The following is a 17,239-nucleotide window of genomic DNA, read 5'->3' as shown; positions in this document are numbered from 1 at the left end:
TCTTCTGTAATTCAGTTAAGACATGCATGGCAATCGTGGTTTTTCCGGATCCCGGATTACCTTTTACGAGGACATATCTATTGGACTCTAAAAGTTCAAATACTCTTTTAATTGCTCGTATTTGAACAAATACATCCCTTGTTCTTAGCTCTTGATTTTCTAAAGCAGCTCTTGTTGTATCTAAAAAATCCAGAAATATCTTCAAAGTTGCTTGAAGTTTCACATGAAATAAACATCTACTGTAAAAATGCATATTTTCGTGGGGTATAATTTTCGTGGAGATTTTATTTTGAATAATTGTATATTATTTAATTTTACTTGTAACACGTAGTTTGATTGAATAAAAGATTCTATCCATTTTGTATAACACAACTTGCCTACGTCACAATGAGTTACGTCAAAAATCTTATTACTCCGCTTGACGTTAATTTTAAAACTTAATCAATGTGAAGCCTTATTCTGGGGGAAAATTGTCTCATTGTCTGCACTGAAATTAAATTACTGTAAACGTACTTTTTTCCACGGGGTCATAATTACGCGGAATCTCTTTTTCTGTTTAATCTGCTGGAAGTAAACTACGCGGATTTCTTAAGATTCTCCATATATGCCTTATTTTTTAATTAAGTTCGATGGGACTTATTTCCGCGGAAAATTTGTGACCGCGTACATAGCGTAAATTAATACCACGCGGAAAAAAGTACTTCTACAGTATAAGGAATAAAGCTTATTTCAACTTATATTATACGATATAACAAAACTTGGGGCAGTTTACGTCATACTTCGAAAACAACGAATATTATAACCCATCCCTCCCCCCAACGAAAATCTGTGATTTCACATTATCATTTTTTTTGTCAATTGTTTGGTCTTCTAAGTTAATTTATAACAAGGATATATCAGGAATAAGGTCTTACCAATCTTTACTCTGATATGCATATCTGAAAAGGAAACAAAATACGACAAAGATAATATTTCTTGTGGTACATTTCAATTCTTTTTAAGAAACAGCATGTTGAGTTCCAGGAGATGTTAAAACCAATTCATATAAAAAATCTTAACAATCTGAAAAAAAAAACCCTCTCATGTTTCTGTTTTCAAAGATTAATGTCATGTAAAAACATTGTTGTGATATGTGTATTGTTTCATTATGTATACAATTAGTAACAATAAGTTTCTTGAACATTCCAGAGTGGTCAATATGTTCGGTCATTGTTTCTAGAACATTCCTGAATTTTGTGTATGTCCAGATTGTTCCAGTAATATCATGTTTTTACAATTTCTAGAATATTCTAGATTTATGATACTGTATAAATACCCTGTCAATTCGATGCATAGATATACTTTGTCGTATAAGCACTATTGAGATATAACTGGGATATATTTTCACTGGGACATTGTGTGCAGCAACGGACACTCTGATGTATGTATTCTTAGATTCTTGCTAAGTTTGTACTTTATGTTTCATATACTTATTATATATTACTGTAAATAAATTATTGTTAAGTTTAAATTGTGTTATTGATCTTTGCTGGCATTTCGGGTAATTCTGACCCATAACAGAATTGGGGGCTCGTCCGGGATTAAGAATTTTTTTTTTTTTTTTTTGCACTTTTGCAGTTTATTGTCAGAATTTTGTTAATTGAACCTTTAAATTAAATTATAAGCCAGCAAAAATCAACATGGTATTTTCGGTCACAGACTTTCTTAGTTCACCAAGTGTTCAGGTTTTTGATACGTTAAAAAAGGATGATTTGATCGCATTAGGTTTGCATTTTGGGTTAGATGTTAAATCCTCTCAGAGAAAGCAAGACATTAGAATTAAGGTTGCAAACAAACTAGTAGAAGAAAACATCTTTGAAAAATACGATCTTCCAAAATATACAGTTAAATCAGAGTTAAGCTCTAACAAAATGGCAGAATATCAGTTTCAATTAGAGTTAGAGAAAATGCGATAAGAAAGAGAAAAATTAGAAAGAGAAGATCGAGAAAAAGAAAGAGAAAGAGAAGAACGAGAGCGTGAACGAAAATTTGAATTAGACAAATTAGAAAGAGAAGAACGAGAGCGTGAACGAAAATTTGAATTAGACAAATTAGAAGCAGAAAGAGAAGAGCGAGAAAGAGAGCGTGAAATGAACTTTGAATTAGAGAAACTAAAATTACAAAACCAACCAGAACCGTCAGTTGTCAAAACTGAATTTGACGCAGCAAAAAATATTAGATTAGTTCCAAAATTTCAAGAAAAATCTGTAGACGAATATTTTCCCCAATTCGAAAAAGTTGCGGAGAATCTTAAATGGCCACAACATGTTTGGTCAACGATGTTACAAAGTGTACTGGTTGGCAAAGCAGCTGAGATGTACTCTGCACTAGGGGTAGCTGAGAGTTCAGACTATGAGAAGGTCAAAGTAGCAATATTAAAAGCATATGAATTAGTACCTGAAGCGTATAGACAAAAATTCAGAAAGTATAGGAAGTTTGATAATCAAACATTTGTTGAATTTTCACGAGAGAAAGAAGATTTATTTGATCATTGGTTTAGATCTAAGAATCTTGATAAAACTTTTGCTAATTTGCGCCAAGTCATCCTGGTAGAAGAGTTTAAGGAAGGTGTTTCTCAAGATTTGAAAACACATTTAGAAGATAAGAATGTGAAAACTCTTGAAGAGGCAGCAGTCATATCTGATACTTATGCTCTGTCTCATAAAAAGAATTTTGTATCAAGATCTCAGACTAGCAGTAATTCTACCAATTCAGACACATATAAAAAGAGTGGTTCAGGGTCTCAGTCTTTCACAAGTTCCCAGTCTCCAGCCCAAGGTGGTTCTAAGTCCGGTCCAGGACGTTTTGAAGGATCTTCTGGAATAGGGTCGCTTCCTACTTGTAGTTATTGTAAGGAAAAAGGTCATCTGATCAGTGACTGCTTTAAACTTAAGAGAAAAAATAATTTTGATAAAACTCAACCACATGCTTGTGCGGCAGTTAGAGGTGATAGAGAAGCCTTAGTTTCGATTTGTTCTGACACTCCTGATGTCCAGGGTTTACAGTCCAGTTCTATTGATTCTATGGAGGATTATAAGCCCTTTATGTCTCAGGGATTTGTTTCACTCGGTGACTCTAGCGAAATAAAACCTGTCCAGATTTTGAGAGATACTGGTGCTGCACAGACGTTATTGTTAGAGGGCGTGCTTCCTTTGTCTGAGCAGACTTCTACTGGTGGGTCAGTTTTATTACAGGGTGTGGAGCTAGGCGTCATTGATGTTCCCCTGCATAGAATTAGTTTGAAGTCAGATTTAGTTACTGGACCTGTTATCGTAGGTGTTCGACCTACTCTTCCCGTTCCAGGCATTTCTTTGTTGTTAGGCAACGATTTAGCTGGTGGGAAAGTTGTACCAGATCCTATAGTTTGTGAGAAGATCAATCCAGATGTCATGTGCGATGATGAAGATGATGACATTTATCCAGCCTGTGCTGTTACTAGAGCGATGGCCAGAAGACGAGAAATGGAGGCAGACCATACTCAAGCCTTTGACGAGACGAATTCCTCTGTTGATATTGATTTGAATGACACTTTCTTATCTGACCTTGATGGCACTCAAACAAGCATGGAACCACACAATATCAAGAAGCAAGAGAAGAAAGAACTTTTACCAAAATTTGGTGGTGAGGATGATGAGTTGCATCCACTAGTTAGCCAAGGCAAGGACATCCTCAGCCGAGAACGTTTACTCTCTGAACAACATAAAGACCCAGATATCATTCAACTTAGTAAGAGGGCACTTCCACCAGAAGAGGCTACTAAAGTTGGAGAATGCTTCTATATGAAAGATGGCATCCTTATGCGAAAATGGCGACCACCTGACGCTTCTCCAGATGAAGTGTGGCGTGTTGTTCACCAGATAGTGGTCCCAGTTGCTTATCGTCGAGATGTCATGAGTTTAGCTCACGATACACCTATGGCTGGTCATTTAGGTATCAATAAGACTTGTAATAGGATTTTGAGTCATTTTTATTGGCCTAAGCTAAGAAAGGATGTTTCGAAGTTTTGCAAGTCATGCCATGTCTGTCAGATGGTAGGTAAACCAAATCAGAGGATTCCATCTGCTCCTCTCCAACCCATTCCAGCTTTTGAAGAACCGTTTAGTCGAGTGTTGGTGGATTGTGTAGGACCTTTGCCTAGGACCAGATCTGGAAACCAGTATTTACTTACCATTATGTGTACATCCACTCGATTTCCTGAAGCCATACCTCTTAGGAATATAAAGGCAAAGAGCATAGTTAAGGCCCTAACCAAGTTTTTCAGTTTTGTAGGAGCACCCAAGGCAATTCAGTCGGATCAAGGCTCAAATTTTATGTCGGGGTTGTTCCAGCAAGTCATGCATGAGTTGGGTATTAGGCAGTATAGATCAACTGCTTATCATCCTGAGTCCCAGGGGGCGCTAGAACGTTTTCATCAAACCCTTAAAACAATGCTGAAGACCTATTGTTACCAGTATGAGAAAGACTGGGACGAAGGGGTTCATCTTGTGCTATTTGCTGCACGAGAAGCAGTCCAGGAGTCTCTTGGGTTCAGTCCTTTTGAATTGGTGTTCGGACATACAGTTAGAGGTCCTTTGAAATTATTGAAGGAAAAGTGGCTGACTGAGACTAATGATCTTAATCTTTTAGATTATGTGTCTGATTTCAAAGAAAAACTTTACAATGCTTGTAAATTAGCACAAGAAAATTTGAAGAATTCTCAGATGAAAATGAAAATGTGGTATGACAAAGATGCCAGAAATAGGGTGTTTAAGCCAGGTGATAAGGTTCTTGTATTTTTACCTATTCCTGGTCATCCTTTACAGGCCAGATTTTATGGCCCTTATGAAATTGAAAGCAAAATCAGTGATGTAAACTATGTAGTTAAGACACCAGGTCGACGTAAAGAGAAACGGGTTTGTCACATTAACATGTTAAAAGAGTATTTTGAAAGGTGTGACCGAAATTCTGTAAAACCGGTTTCCACTTTAGCCAATGCTAAGACTGTTCAAAATTGTATTGAGAGTGATACAAGTGTAGAGATGAATGAGAAAGATTGTAATCAGAGTGTCCGCTTGAAAAACTCAGAAATTTTGGCTGATTTTGATGCCAAACTTGGACATTTGAACATTCACCAAAAAGAACAAGTTAAAAACTTGATGAATGAGTATCATCAAATCTTCTCGGATGTTCCAAAGAAAACTAATGCAGCTTGTCATGATGTTATAGTTGGCGACGCTCTGCCTATCAAACAACATCCGTACCGTCTGAATCCAATAAAATTGCAGTACCTAAGAAGGGAAGTGCAGTACATGTTGGACAATGACATTGTTGAACCTAGTAAAAGTAACTGGAGCTCACCTTGTATTCTTGTACCAAAACAGGACGGTACCTACCGATTATGTACAGACTTTAGAAAGGTGAATTCTGTTACCAAAACTGATTCATATCCAATACCTAGAATCGATGACTGTATTGACAACATTGGAAACGCGAAATTTGTCAGTAAATTTGACCTGTTGAAAGGCTACTGGCAAGTACCGTTAACAGAAAGAGCAAAAGAAATATCTGCTTTTGCTACACCAGATGGACTTTACCAGTATAAAGTAATGCCTTTTGGCATGAAAAACGCACCGGCTACATTCCAAAGGATGATTCACTCCCTTCTTCAAGACCTTGAGGGATGCGAGGCCTACATTGATGATGTCGTCATATACAGCGACACATGGGACGAACATCTCCGAATCATGCGTGCTTTATTTGACATTTTAGCTAAAGCAAATTTAACTGTGAACCTTGAAAAGAGTGAATTTTGTCATGCTTATGTAGAGTATTTAGGTCATAAAGTAGGTCAAGGTTATGTTACACCCATAATGGCTAAAGTGGAAGCTATTGCAAAGTTCCCGATTCCTACAAACAAGAAAGAATTAATGAGGTTTTTGGGCATGGCTGGGTTCTACAGAAAATTTTGTCCAAATTTTTCCTCAGTTGTTAGTCCACTTACAAATCTTTTACAAAAGAGGGTTAACTTTGAATGGACAAAGGACTGTGAAAAATCCTTTCATAAAATCAAATCTGTCCTTATGAGCAACCCAGTTCTGTCAACTCCAGATTTTGCTAAGCAATTTAAGCTAACTGTTGATGCTAGTGATGTTGGAATCGAGGCAGCTTTGTTTCAAGAACATAGTGATAATGTAGATAGAGTTGTTTCTTATTTTTCAAAGAAACTTACAAAATGTCAACAAAACTATTCCACCATTGAAAAGGAATGCCTTGCTTTGTTGTTAGCCTTACAGCATTTTGATGTTTATCTGAATGTTACTTTGCATCCGATTCTTGTATATACGGATCATAACCCCCTGACATTTTTGCATAAATTGTCAAATAAGAATCAAAGACTTACTAGATGGAGTTTGTTGTTACAAGAATACAACATAACAATTAAGCATATCAAAGGCAAAGACAATGTTATTGCAGATGCCTTGTCCAGAGTATCGTGAACATATATGATTTTGTATTAATGTACATACATTTCATTTTTGACAATTTAAGTTTTTCATTGACATTCAAACTTTTTAAGGGGGGAGGTGTTGTGATATGTGTATTGTTTCATTATGTATATAATTAGTAACAATAAGTTTCTTGAACATTCCAGAGTGGTCAATATGTTCGGTCATTGTTTCTAGAACATTCCTGAATTTTGTGTATGTCCAGATTGTTCCAGTAATATCATGTGTTTACAATTTCTAGAATATTCTAGATTTATGATACTGTATAAATACCCTGTCAATTCGATGCATAGATATACTTTGTCGTATAAGCACTATTGAGATATAACTGGGATATATTTTCACTGGGACATTGTGTGCAGCAACGGACACTCTGATGTATGTATTCTTAGATTCTTGCTAAGTTTGTACTTTATGTTTCATATACTTATTATATATTACTGTAAATAAATTATTGTTAAGTTTAAATTGTGTTATTGATCTTTGCTGGCATTTCGGGTAATTCTGACCCATAACAACATCAAATATTTACAAATCAACAACTACATCATGTATTCCTTATCACTGTTATGAATTTTTGTTTAAATATTTACGAATCATCATAGCTTATGGATCCATAAATACATTTACAAATACCTCATTTATTCAACTTTACCTTTTCTAAAGAGAAGGGCGATAACTAAAGACTGCAGAAAGAAGATGAGCGCATTTGGTAAGTGATCTGCAGGAATCATTTGTACGAACCATTTATGGTTTAAATGTCCATGATTTGGTTGGCTGAACATAGCTGGTCAGATTTTACAAACACATCCATGTTTTTTTTTTTCATTTAGTTTGAAAGACTTTGTGAAATTGTAACATTTATATCCGTTTTTCCTAGGGGGTACTATAACATAGTAATATTTCACAAAAATAAACACCTAGAATATTTAATGCATAGATGCATGATACGTGTACATGTGCATTATAGTTTAAAAGATTAGAATTGATTTCGCTCGATCCGCGAGAACCAAACTGCACCAAAATTTATCTAATTCAAAATTTTAATACATCAGTACATAAAACGAAACTGACAAAATAAATGGTTGTTTGGATAGAAAAACATTAACAGTAGTATCGAGTGGGGCTTTTCGTGCTACCTTGATGCGCATACGAATTTGAGGCGCTGACGATAGATCACGGAAGTGTATTATACCAAGACAAAAAAGTTCAGGAAGTCAAAATCGGATATGAATAGATCAATAACACGACTGTTTTAATCCTTTAACAACTTAATCCGTTGATCAATACATAGATATTAACATATAAAACTAATTTGACAACTAGTAATTTTGATAAAGGTCATTTCGATGAATAATTTAAATCATAAGAGGTGGGGTTATCAGAACAAGTTTAATGAAACGTGTCCATCTGTATTTCCCGATAATATGTATGAATTGTAATAAAGTCGAGGGAAAATAAATTTTGTTGATACAATAGATGTGAATTAAAATACGAGGAATTAAATTTAAGATATTTCCTGGTTAATGAATAGAAAAAAAATAATTCCGCCCAATTGTTTTCTGGATTAATGAAACACCATCGTTTATAATTAAACAAAAATGAAAAAGTCTGAGATTTTAAGGTGATGGTACAATAATTGACATCCCTAACGAGGATCGTAAGGGAGAATGGATGTTAATGGGTGTGGACATATGTCGTTTTCGGAGAGTGATTAATTGTTTATCACAAATCCTCGAACCAATACTTGAAAAACATTTAGTTTCATAAAAATTAAGATATTCGTGCAATGTTTAACGATGAAACAATAGTAAAACTATGTAAAAATCCGGTGCTTTTTAAATAAAAAAAAAACTCAGAATAGACCCACGTTTTCTTTCGAACATATATTTAAAATACGTGTTGGATTAAAATCATTGGAAAGATGTGTATCAATGCAATAAACATAAATCGGAAATGTTTAACATTTCATGACTATGTAAAGTTATATCTTATTATTTCACATCCTTGTTTGAATAAAATCAAATTTAATTATTATACTACACAAATTTTCGTTTGATGTGGTATTATTTTATATAAGATGAAATCTTTTAAACGTTATAAACCAATCAGACAAATATTCGGAAATGACAGTGTTTCCGATATAAACTGTTTAGGTATAAGTACATTCACTTAGTAAAATAAAACTGATCGCAACAATATGTCTACCACCCAGTGCAGTCTAGAATTAGGAAACGAGCGATACATATCAAGCATGTGCGCTGGACAATGGTGAACGTAGAGTCGACATACGGCAAGGGAAATCAACTGAAAATCGACAGTTTCCAACTAAGAAAGGCATCAGTTTAGCTTTTTAAAACCCTGACGCTCTCCATTGATTTGATCGACACAGCTTAACCAAGAAATACGATCTGAAGTATCATATCGGTGCTAATATTCTTAACAGTCAAAGGAGACAGTCCTTGTGTTAACATAAGAATATACTGGAAAACGAAGAATGAAAAAAACCTCGTACCCACCAAGAAGGGGATTTGCCTCCGCCCTCTCGAATACTTAAATTTTAAATCACATCTGAGTAGCATTGAAAAAGCCGTTCCCGAACTGGAAACCATTGAACCCTGTTTTCTACAGGACGTCCATCAAAATCAACTAGGGATGCTTCAATGTGCAATGTGTAATCCCTTAGAATACCATATGTGTGGAGACATTTTCAATGTTTAAAAAAAAATGTATAAATTGCTTATATCAATCACACCTTTTATAACTCTCTTATTTTAACATTGTTTGTAAATTCGTTTTAATTGTATGTATTCAAATAAATATATATGTATCGATCACTAAAATCTTGTTATAAATCATTGTTTGAACGAAAGGTTGTGTAGCAAGCAAGTTTTTATACAAACTAGTATGATATCTTCTACCAAGTGTCGTTTCAAACTATTGTACATACATACCAATGTACACATAACAAATCTATTCAACAAATAATGGTTTATGAAACAGGGATTTTTCACCAAAGTAAATTGTAAAGAAGAAGTTCATAACAACTTTCTCTCTCTCATCCTTGTGTATACCCACCAAACACCGAACGATTCGAACTCAAACCAATCCAACACATCAGCGAAAGGGGGCGGGGGGAGGGAGGGTGGTGCTTGTTTTGTTTTGAAGTCTTAGCAGAACACTGGTGTCCACACTCGAATTATGTAATCTAAAATAATTTTATACAAATCATTTAAGTTGTCTTACTATTTCAAATCAGTCAAATTAAAGAAAAACCAAGAGATGAATGTAGTGTAATACTTCATATTGCTATCAACCCCCCCCCCCCCCCCCCCCCCCCGACCGGACACCTGTTGTTGTGACCGACCCGAGAGACCAAAATTGGTGGACTGGTTTATTGTAAAACGAGAGGGGTGTTAGGATCGATATACTACAGACACAATGTTATTAACAATAAACTGTTTTCAATTAAACCTATGTTACATTAATTCCTTTAAAGAATATACCAAAGTAAAGATGGTCTCAATGTATAAATTCCCAAATTATGTTAATAAAACTAAAGCATATTCCTGATCCACCCTCCACACATATAATTATATAAGACACCAAAGTCCAAATCTGACCACCCTTTTGAGACCCAACGAACTGTGAAGATGAGGATGGAGAAGTTGTGTATTTTGATTGCGAGTCCGTTGTTTGCCTTGGGTTGCGAGCGCACAAGTCTAGGAATACGATGCAGGGTGTGGGGACAGGACGCGATAAAGTAGAGACGTAGAGATGTTTGAGATTGAGTATCTAAATCACGGCGTATACTTGAGACAGTTTCCGCGGCTGCGGAAATTCGTCGTGAGTGATTCAGTGGTGCCGTGCGAGGCTATTAAGGTCATACGCAACGTAGTTTGAACTTTATTGGGTTCTTCCCTGGAGTTGAAGAGTTCCACTAAATGAAGGACCTGTGTGCAATATTTTAAATGTCTATATATAGATTTGTACACCTCTTCGAAAACAATTTTTGATGAAAAAAAAATTGGAGTTTATGTTTTGTAATTTTTGTACATTTTTCTCTGAAAATTCAAAAATTTTCAAAATTTGTTATCTTTTCAAAACCCCTGGTGAGGCATGCTGATTTTTTGTCTACGAACATGAAATGGTATCATAAGTTTACAGTTAGAATATCTTTAAAAATTATCAGTAGATAAGGTACATTGCGTATGTCCTTAACAGCAATGAAGAGACGGTCATAATCCTGAATTACTAGATCTGTCAGGTAAATGGTTTTTTATAATTAAATGGACGTAAATGAAAAAAAAAAACAATCACCAAAATCAAAAAAAAAAAAGAAAACTAGTTTATTCATTATTATTTTAATTTTTTTAAAGGAGACCCAAGGATCCGTATCAGAACAACTGACGACAACCTAAACAGTTAATTAATGTACGTTACGATCCTAGGTCAACTCCGGGTGTAATTTTCAAAAATAGGGAATTCGGAGGAAATTTTAATATTTACCAATGGGAAAATTAATTGTAATGAACAGTGCGACATTGAACTCTGGGGACGACATTTGTCCGAGCTTTTGCCAACTACTTTTCCAGAGATACGTGGAAACCATTTATGTCTTCTGGTGGGATTTTTTTTTTAATGGACTTACCTTCACACCTGAATATCTTCTAGTTTAAAAGATATTACACCTGCAATCAAGAAATCCCATAGGATAATGGTGGGATTTTCTCTCCTAACTGATATCCCATCATTATTCTGTGGGAGAACAAAATGCGCTCTCTGTGATTTTTTTCTCCTATAGAATCAAAACTACAATTTTTAACTTTACATGGGATTTTTATCCCATAATAAGTGAAATGGGACAAGAAGGTCTATAATCGTCATAAATAGAATTAAAACTTCTCTATCAAAATGATTTATAGAATATTATATCCTACATGAGAATGGAAATTGTTTTTAATCTTTTAATGTAGAGGTGAAAACAGCCCATCTTCTGTTAATCTAATACAGTCAAGAGTCAAATTAAATTTTGAAAGCTTGTTGCCATACAATTCATTGCAAACTAAAAAAAAATTTAAAATCATTACTTTAATATTTCTACTCTAGCTATATATCACTATAAAAAGCCCCGTGGGGATCCGGGTTAGAATAGGTACCCCAGTACCCCTTTGCTTGTCGTAAAAGGCGACTAAATGGGGCGGTCCTTCGGATGAGATCGTAAAAACCGAGTCCCTGTGTCACAGTAGGTGTGGCACGATAAAGATCCCTCCCTGCTCAAAGGTCGTAAGTGCCGAGCATAGGCCTAAATTTGCAGCCTTTCACCGGCAATGGTGACGTCTCCATATCAATTAAATATTCTGGAGAGGGACGTTAAACAGTATACAATCAATCAATCACTATAAAAAAAATTAACTGAATTAATTAATTAAAGTTCAGCCACTTCTTTCCCTGTTCTTGCATCACAGTTGCAAGAATGCATTTACAGAATGTGTATTTTACTAAGAATTTAAAGCGCAGTGGAGAAAATGGGAAAAATTGTAGAAATTCTGATATTGTAAAAAGACTTCAATTTTCATAGGGAACATTTGCTATGTTAATTAAACTCACCTAATCATACTGGTGTGTTCTCTTACATGGTTATATATATATTTTTTAATTTCTCAATGAAATTTTGCCAATTTGGTATTATTTTGCTTACGATAGCATGTTCTTTCTAATTGCGAAATGATAAATTGTAAGAGGATTGAAATTTTCATGGGGAGAATCCATCATCATGTCATACATTACTCCGTTAATCGTACTAGTGTGTTCTCTTGAATGGCCGTAACTTTTTCATTTTTCAATGCTATTTTGCCAATTTGATATTATTTTACTCGCAATAGCATGTTCTTTTTCTTGAATGGCCATAACATTTTTATATCTCAATGAAATTTTGCCAATTTAATATTATTTTGCTTGCAATAACATGTACTTTATACACATAAAATGATAAATTGAAAGAGGACTGAAATTTTCATAGGGAGAATCCATCAACATGTTATACTCTTTCAATCGTACAGGTGTGTTCTCTTGAATGACCATTACTTTTTCTTCTCAATGAAATTTTGCCAATTTGATATTATTTTGCTTGCAATAGCATGTTCTTTCTTAATGTAAAATGATAAATTGTAAGAATTAACAGGTTGGAGAGAATACTCGAAATCGGGTATTATCCTTGAAATCGCGTATAATACTCGATATTAGGGTATCGTTGAATCCTTGAAATCGGGTATTCCGTGCAACTTTCTATAAAAACAAAAGAATAAAGCAACGGCGCATTATGTCAGTTACTGTTACTTGTACATCAGTATCTTGGGGATTTGTTTTTATTAAATCTAATTTATATGGATGTCAAATGAATTCAAAATCACACGACAAACACTGCTGGGGTAACAAAGAAGATACGATGGCGTTATTTTTTTTCTATATAGTTTCTAAAAACAAATAACTACACTTTGTTTGTCTTTATTTCCCAATAAAGTATTCCATAAACTTAATTTTCTAAGTTGTGCACTATTCACAAAATGTGAAACTTTAAAGAAATCAAACGACTAACGCTGTGTTATGTATTTTTACAGAAAAATGTATGGCGTCCCTTTCACGTGAAATATAAATTATTCCTCAGTTGGAAAGTACAGTATAAGCGAGTCCTAATTGTATATCTCTGCCAGAATAGAATACGAACGTTATTATAAAGAAGAAACTAAAATTAAATTAAATAAACACACACGGGAGAACAGGTTGAAAATAACTAATTTAAGGTAAGTAATTTTAAGAGAATGTTTTTATTGACAATTTAGCTTGGAAATTTCTTTCAAAGACACCTCAAATGTTTTGGTTGCATTTTGATCGATGTATTTGTGTGAAAATTAAGAGCGAGAAGTCATGTGAAAAGGATTTTCTTCTGGGTTTTTATTTATCTATTTTTTTTTGGGGGGGGGGGGGTTTAAATAAAACTTAAATGCTTATAATATATTCCCAATATACATGTAGATCAATGTACAGCACTCTTGTCTTAATTCTTGGGAATATAATTCTTCATCGGACATTAAAATTTAATAAAAATTAAAGTCATTTCCTTTTTTATCATACTGTAGGATATACATGATATATTTTCCCTTCTGTTTTCTGTTTTCTTTTTTTTTTATATCGCTGTCTTATACCTCATTGTGCAATACACATGTACAACGCACTTTCTGATTGGTTCGTGACAATATGTCACGCGACAGGGAAAGAAAGACTTAATAATCCCCTGTCTTCTTTCTTTTCTTTTAGTTACCGGTATTTTATCTCTGATGCTTATTACTCATGGCAATAACTTTTTCTAATACTCATCTATGATGAAAAAAATGTGTTAAAAAATTAAACATGAATTTTAGTTATTTTCAATACTTGTAGTATCATATAATTGTGTTAGAAAATAACGGGTTGCTTTTTGTTTACCTCGATTTTTTCGGTAAACACGTATAACAATTAAAGCACAAATTTGTTCAAGATATGATGAATTCTATTCACCAAAGACGGCAATGTTATTTGAAGTCTTCCCTACAATTTAAAATATATAACCGTGACATTCAATAACGTTTAGCACAAAATTCTGCTTTAACATATAATTCAATTATTGCAAAAGGAGATGTCTCTTGGACACATGCAGAACACACACAGTCGATGTTGTTTTTCACTTGTCAGAGGTGGTCCGAGAATTGGACAAGGAATAACTGCTAAATGATTTTTTACCCAGAAAGCAGTAACAACCGTTTCAGCTTTTAAACCCCCCCCCCCCCCCTTGAAGTTGCAAAGGAATGGTAAAATATTGATGACTTAGCGAAATTAAACGATCAACAGTTAACTTCTCTCACAAGCTGTATTCCTGAAATTATCACTGTCTCTGCTAAAATGTTTGAGACATATTCTGCAAATACATGTATGTATGAATAATAATAATAAAAAAAAGATTTTCAAAAAAAGAGAGATTTTTAGCCGAAATTTTAGACATTTTTACCATTGCATAATTTATAGATTCTTCAAAAATTTGATATTATGCACAAGATGAATGTGAAAGTAATCAACGAAGCATAATTGGATACGATAGATAGTCCCTTGTTTACTCATTATCAAGCATTATCTTGTGTGTGAAATGTGTTTCCGTATAATTTTATTTATTTACAAATTGTTCATGATTGTCGTGTTGATGTGGAATTATTATAAACTCCCGAATTCTGATATTTAAGGATTCTGTTGTGTTGGGTATGAACATTTAGAAGATGGAAATACTTTCAACATTATGAAAAATATAAAGCATAACGAACGCCTTTTTGGGTGCAGATCATGAAATGTACTAAGCTCCACGGGTATTTGTTGTCCTGTGCGCATTAATCCTGACACCCAAATTCTTACTTGGATAGTGATACCTTTAGAAAACATTTGTATCTAGATGAAAATTAACTCGGTAACTCGCCATTCCATTGTTTAAGTTTTATTAGGTGATTACACCGCCTATACCCGATTTCGCGGATTCAACGATACCCTAATATCGGGTATTATACGCGATTTCAAGGATAATGCCCGATTTCGAGTATTCTCTCCAACCTGATTAAGACTGAAATTTTCATAGGGAGAATGCATCATCAAGTCATATTACTCCGTTAATCGTACTTGTCTGGTGTGTTCTCTTGAATGGCCATAATTTTTTTTTTCTCAATGAAATTTTGTCATTTTGATATTATTTTGCTTGCAATAGCATGTACTTTCTACATGTAAAATGATAAATTGTAAGAGGAATAAAATTTTCATAGGAAGAATCCATCATCATGGTAACTTCGTCAAAAGGAATAAGTGTGTTCACTTAATTGAATAACCATTACTTTTTGTACTTTTCAATGGAATTTAGCTAGATTGGAATAGATGTTTTTGTTACAGCATTCACTTAGTAAATCAAACCTAATAAATGAATTTATTAATATTTTTTGAAACATTTAGAAAATGACCAACGGGATACTTATTTCTATTCAAGACCAGGTTTTAAAATTTAAATAAATTATTTGAAAAGGAAGAGATTTATCTGCCTTATAAATACAGTCATAATTACTATTCAAAAATAGAAATTAATTTTTTAAAGTCTGATACCTGCATGCATATAACATATGAATTTATTTGAACACTAAATTCATCTGTGAACCCTGAGTGGACTACATTTTTTTCCATTTTATTTCATGCAAATTCACTTGGCTGAGTACTTTTATTTGATAACGCTCTCTGGTTAAAAACGCCACCATAATTAAATATATTTCAACATTCATTTAAAGTAAAAATTATTGTCGTTATAAAACACATTAAATACTTTATTTAGAATGAACGAAACGGCCCATGAGTGAATCCGCATAGTCGAGACAAATCCACCCGATACCGATCAAGATCTCCACTGCGCCTTTAATTCTTAGTAAAATACACATTCTGTAAATGCATTGTTGCAACTGTGATGCAAGAACAGGGAAAGAAGTGGGTGAACTTTTGCAGTCTGCTGAAAGGATTAATTCACGTTCTTTTAAATCAATTTAGTCTCATTTATATTCATTTTGTTGAGTTATCCTTTTAATACGTAATGCTTGAATTAGTCCGCAATCACCTCAGCGCAAATTAGTCAAAAAGAAAGGTGTTTCAGTTCAGTTATGGAATTCCCTCCTATGTATAAGGAGCACTCGAGAATGTGGTTTCATAAAATATATTTAAAGGTAGGAAGTATTTCAGCACTTATCATATAATTATACCCAATTACAAACCTATTTAAATGATATTTACAAAAATATTACAAAAATATTTTAGTTGCCATTCATTATGAAATCATTTCAAGATAGATCTTTGCAGAAGTCTATTTAAGGTTTAAGATAAAAGTAAAGAATGACAATTTTATATCTAGACCACAGCATATATATAATAACACAGTTAATTTTTTATAGTGATTGATTGATTGTATTCTGTTTAACGTCCCTCTCCAGAATATTTCACTGATATGGAGACGTCACCATTGCCGGTGAAAGGCTGCAAATTTAGGCCTATGCTCGGCACTTACGACCTTTGAGCAGGGAGGGATCTTTATCGTGCCACACCTACTGTGACACAGGGACTCGGTTTTTACGATCTCATCCGAAGGACCGCCCCATTTAGTCGCCTTTTACGACAAGCAAAGGGGTACTGAGGACCTATTCTAACCCTGATCCCCACGGAGCTTTTTTATAGTGATATATAGCAAGAGTAGAAATATTAAAGTAATGATTTTAAAATGTTAAGTTTGCAATGATTTTTATGGCAACAAGCTTTAAAAAATGAATTTGACTCTTGACTGTATTAGATTAACAGAAGATGAGCTGTTTTCCCCTCTACATTAAAAGATAAAAACAATTTCCATTCTCATGTAGGATATCATATTCTATAAATCATTTTGATAGAGAAGTTTTAATTTTATTTATGACGATTATAGACCTTCTTGTCCCATTTCACTTATTATGGGATAAAATTCCCATGTAACGTTAAAAATTGTAGTTTTGATTCTATAGGAGAAAAAATCACAGAGAGCGCATTTTTTCCTCCCACAGAATAATGGTGGGATATTAGTTAGGATAGAAAATCCCACCATTATCCTATGGGATTTCTTGATTGCAGGTGTAATATCTTTT

This window comes from Saccostrea cucullata, unplaced genomic scaffold (assembly GCF_032062105.1).
Source record: "Saccostrea cucullata isolate Sc308-1 unplaced genomic scaffold, CSIRO_AGI_Scuc_v1 ctg8892, whole genome shotgun sequence".
NCBI lineage: Eukaryota > Metazoa > Mollusca > Bivalvia > Ostreida > Ostreidae > Saccostrea > Saccostrea cuccullata.
Note: the sequence above shows the minus strand (reverse complement) of the source record.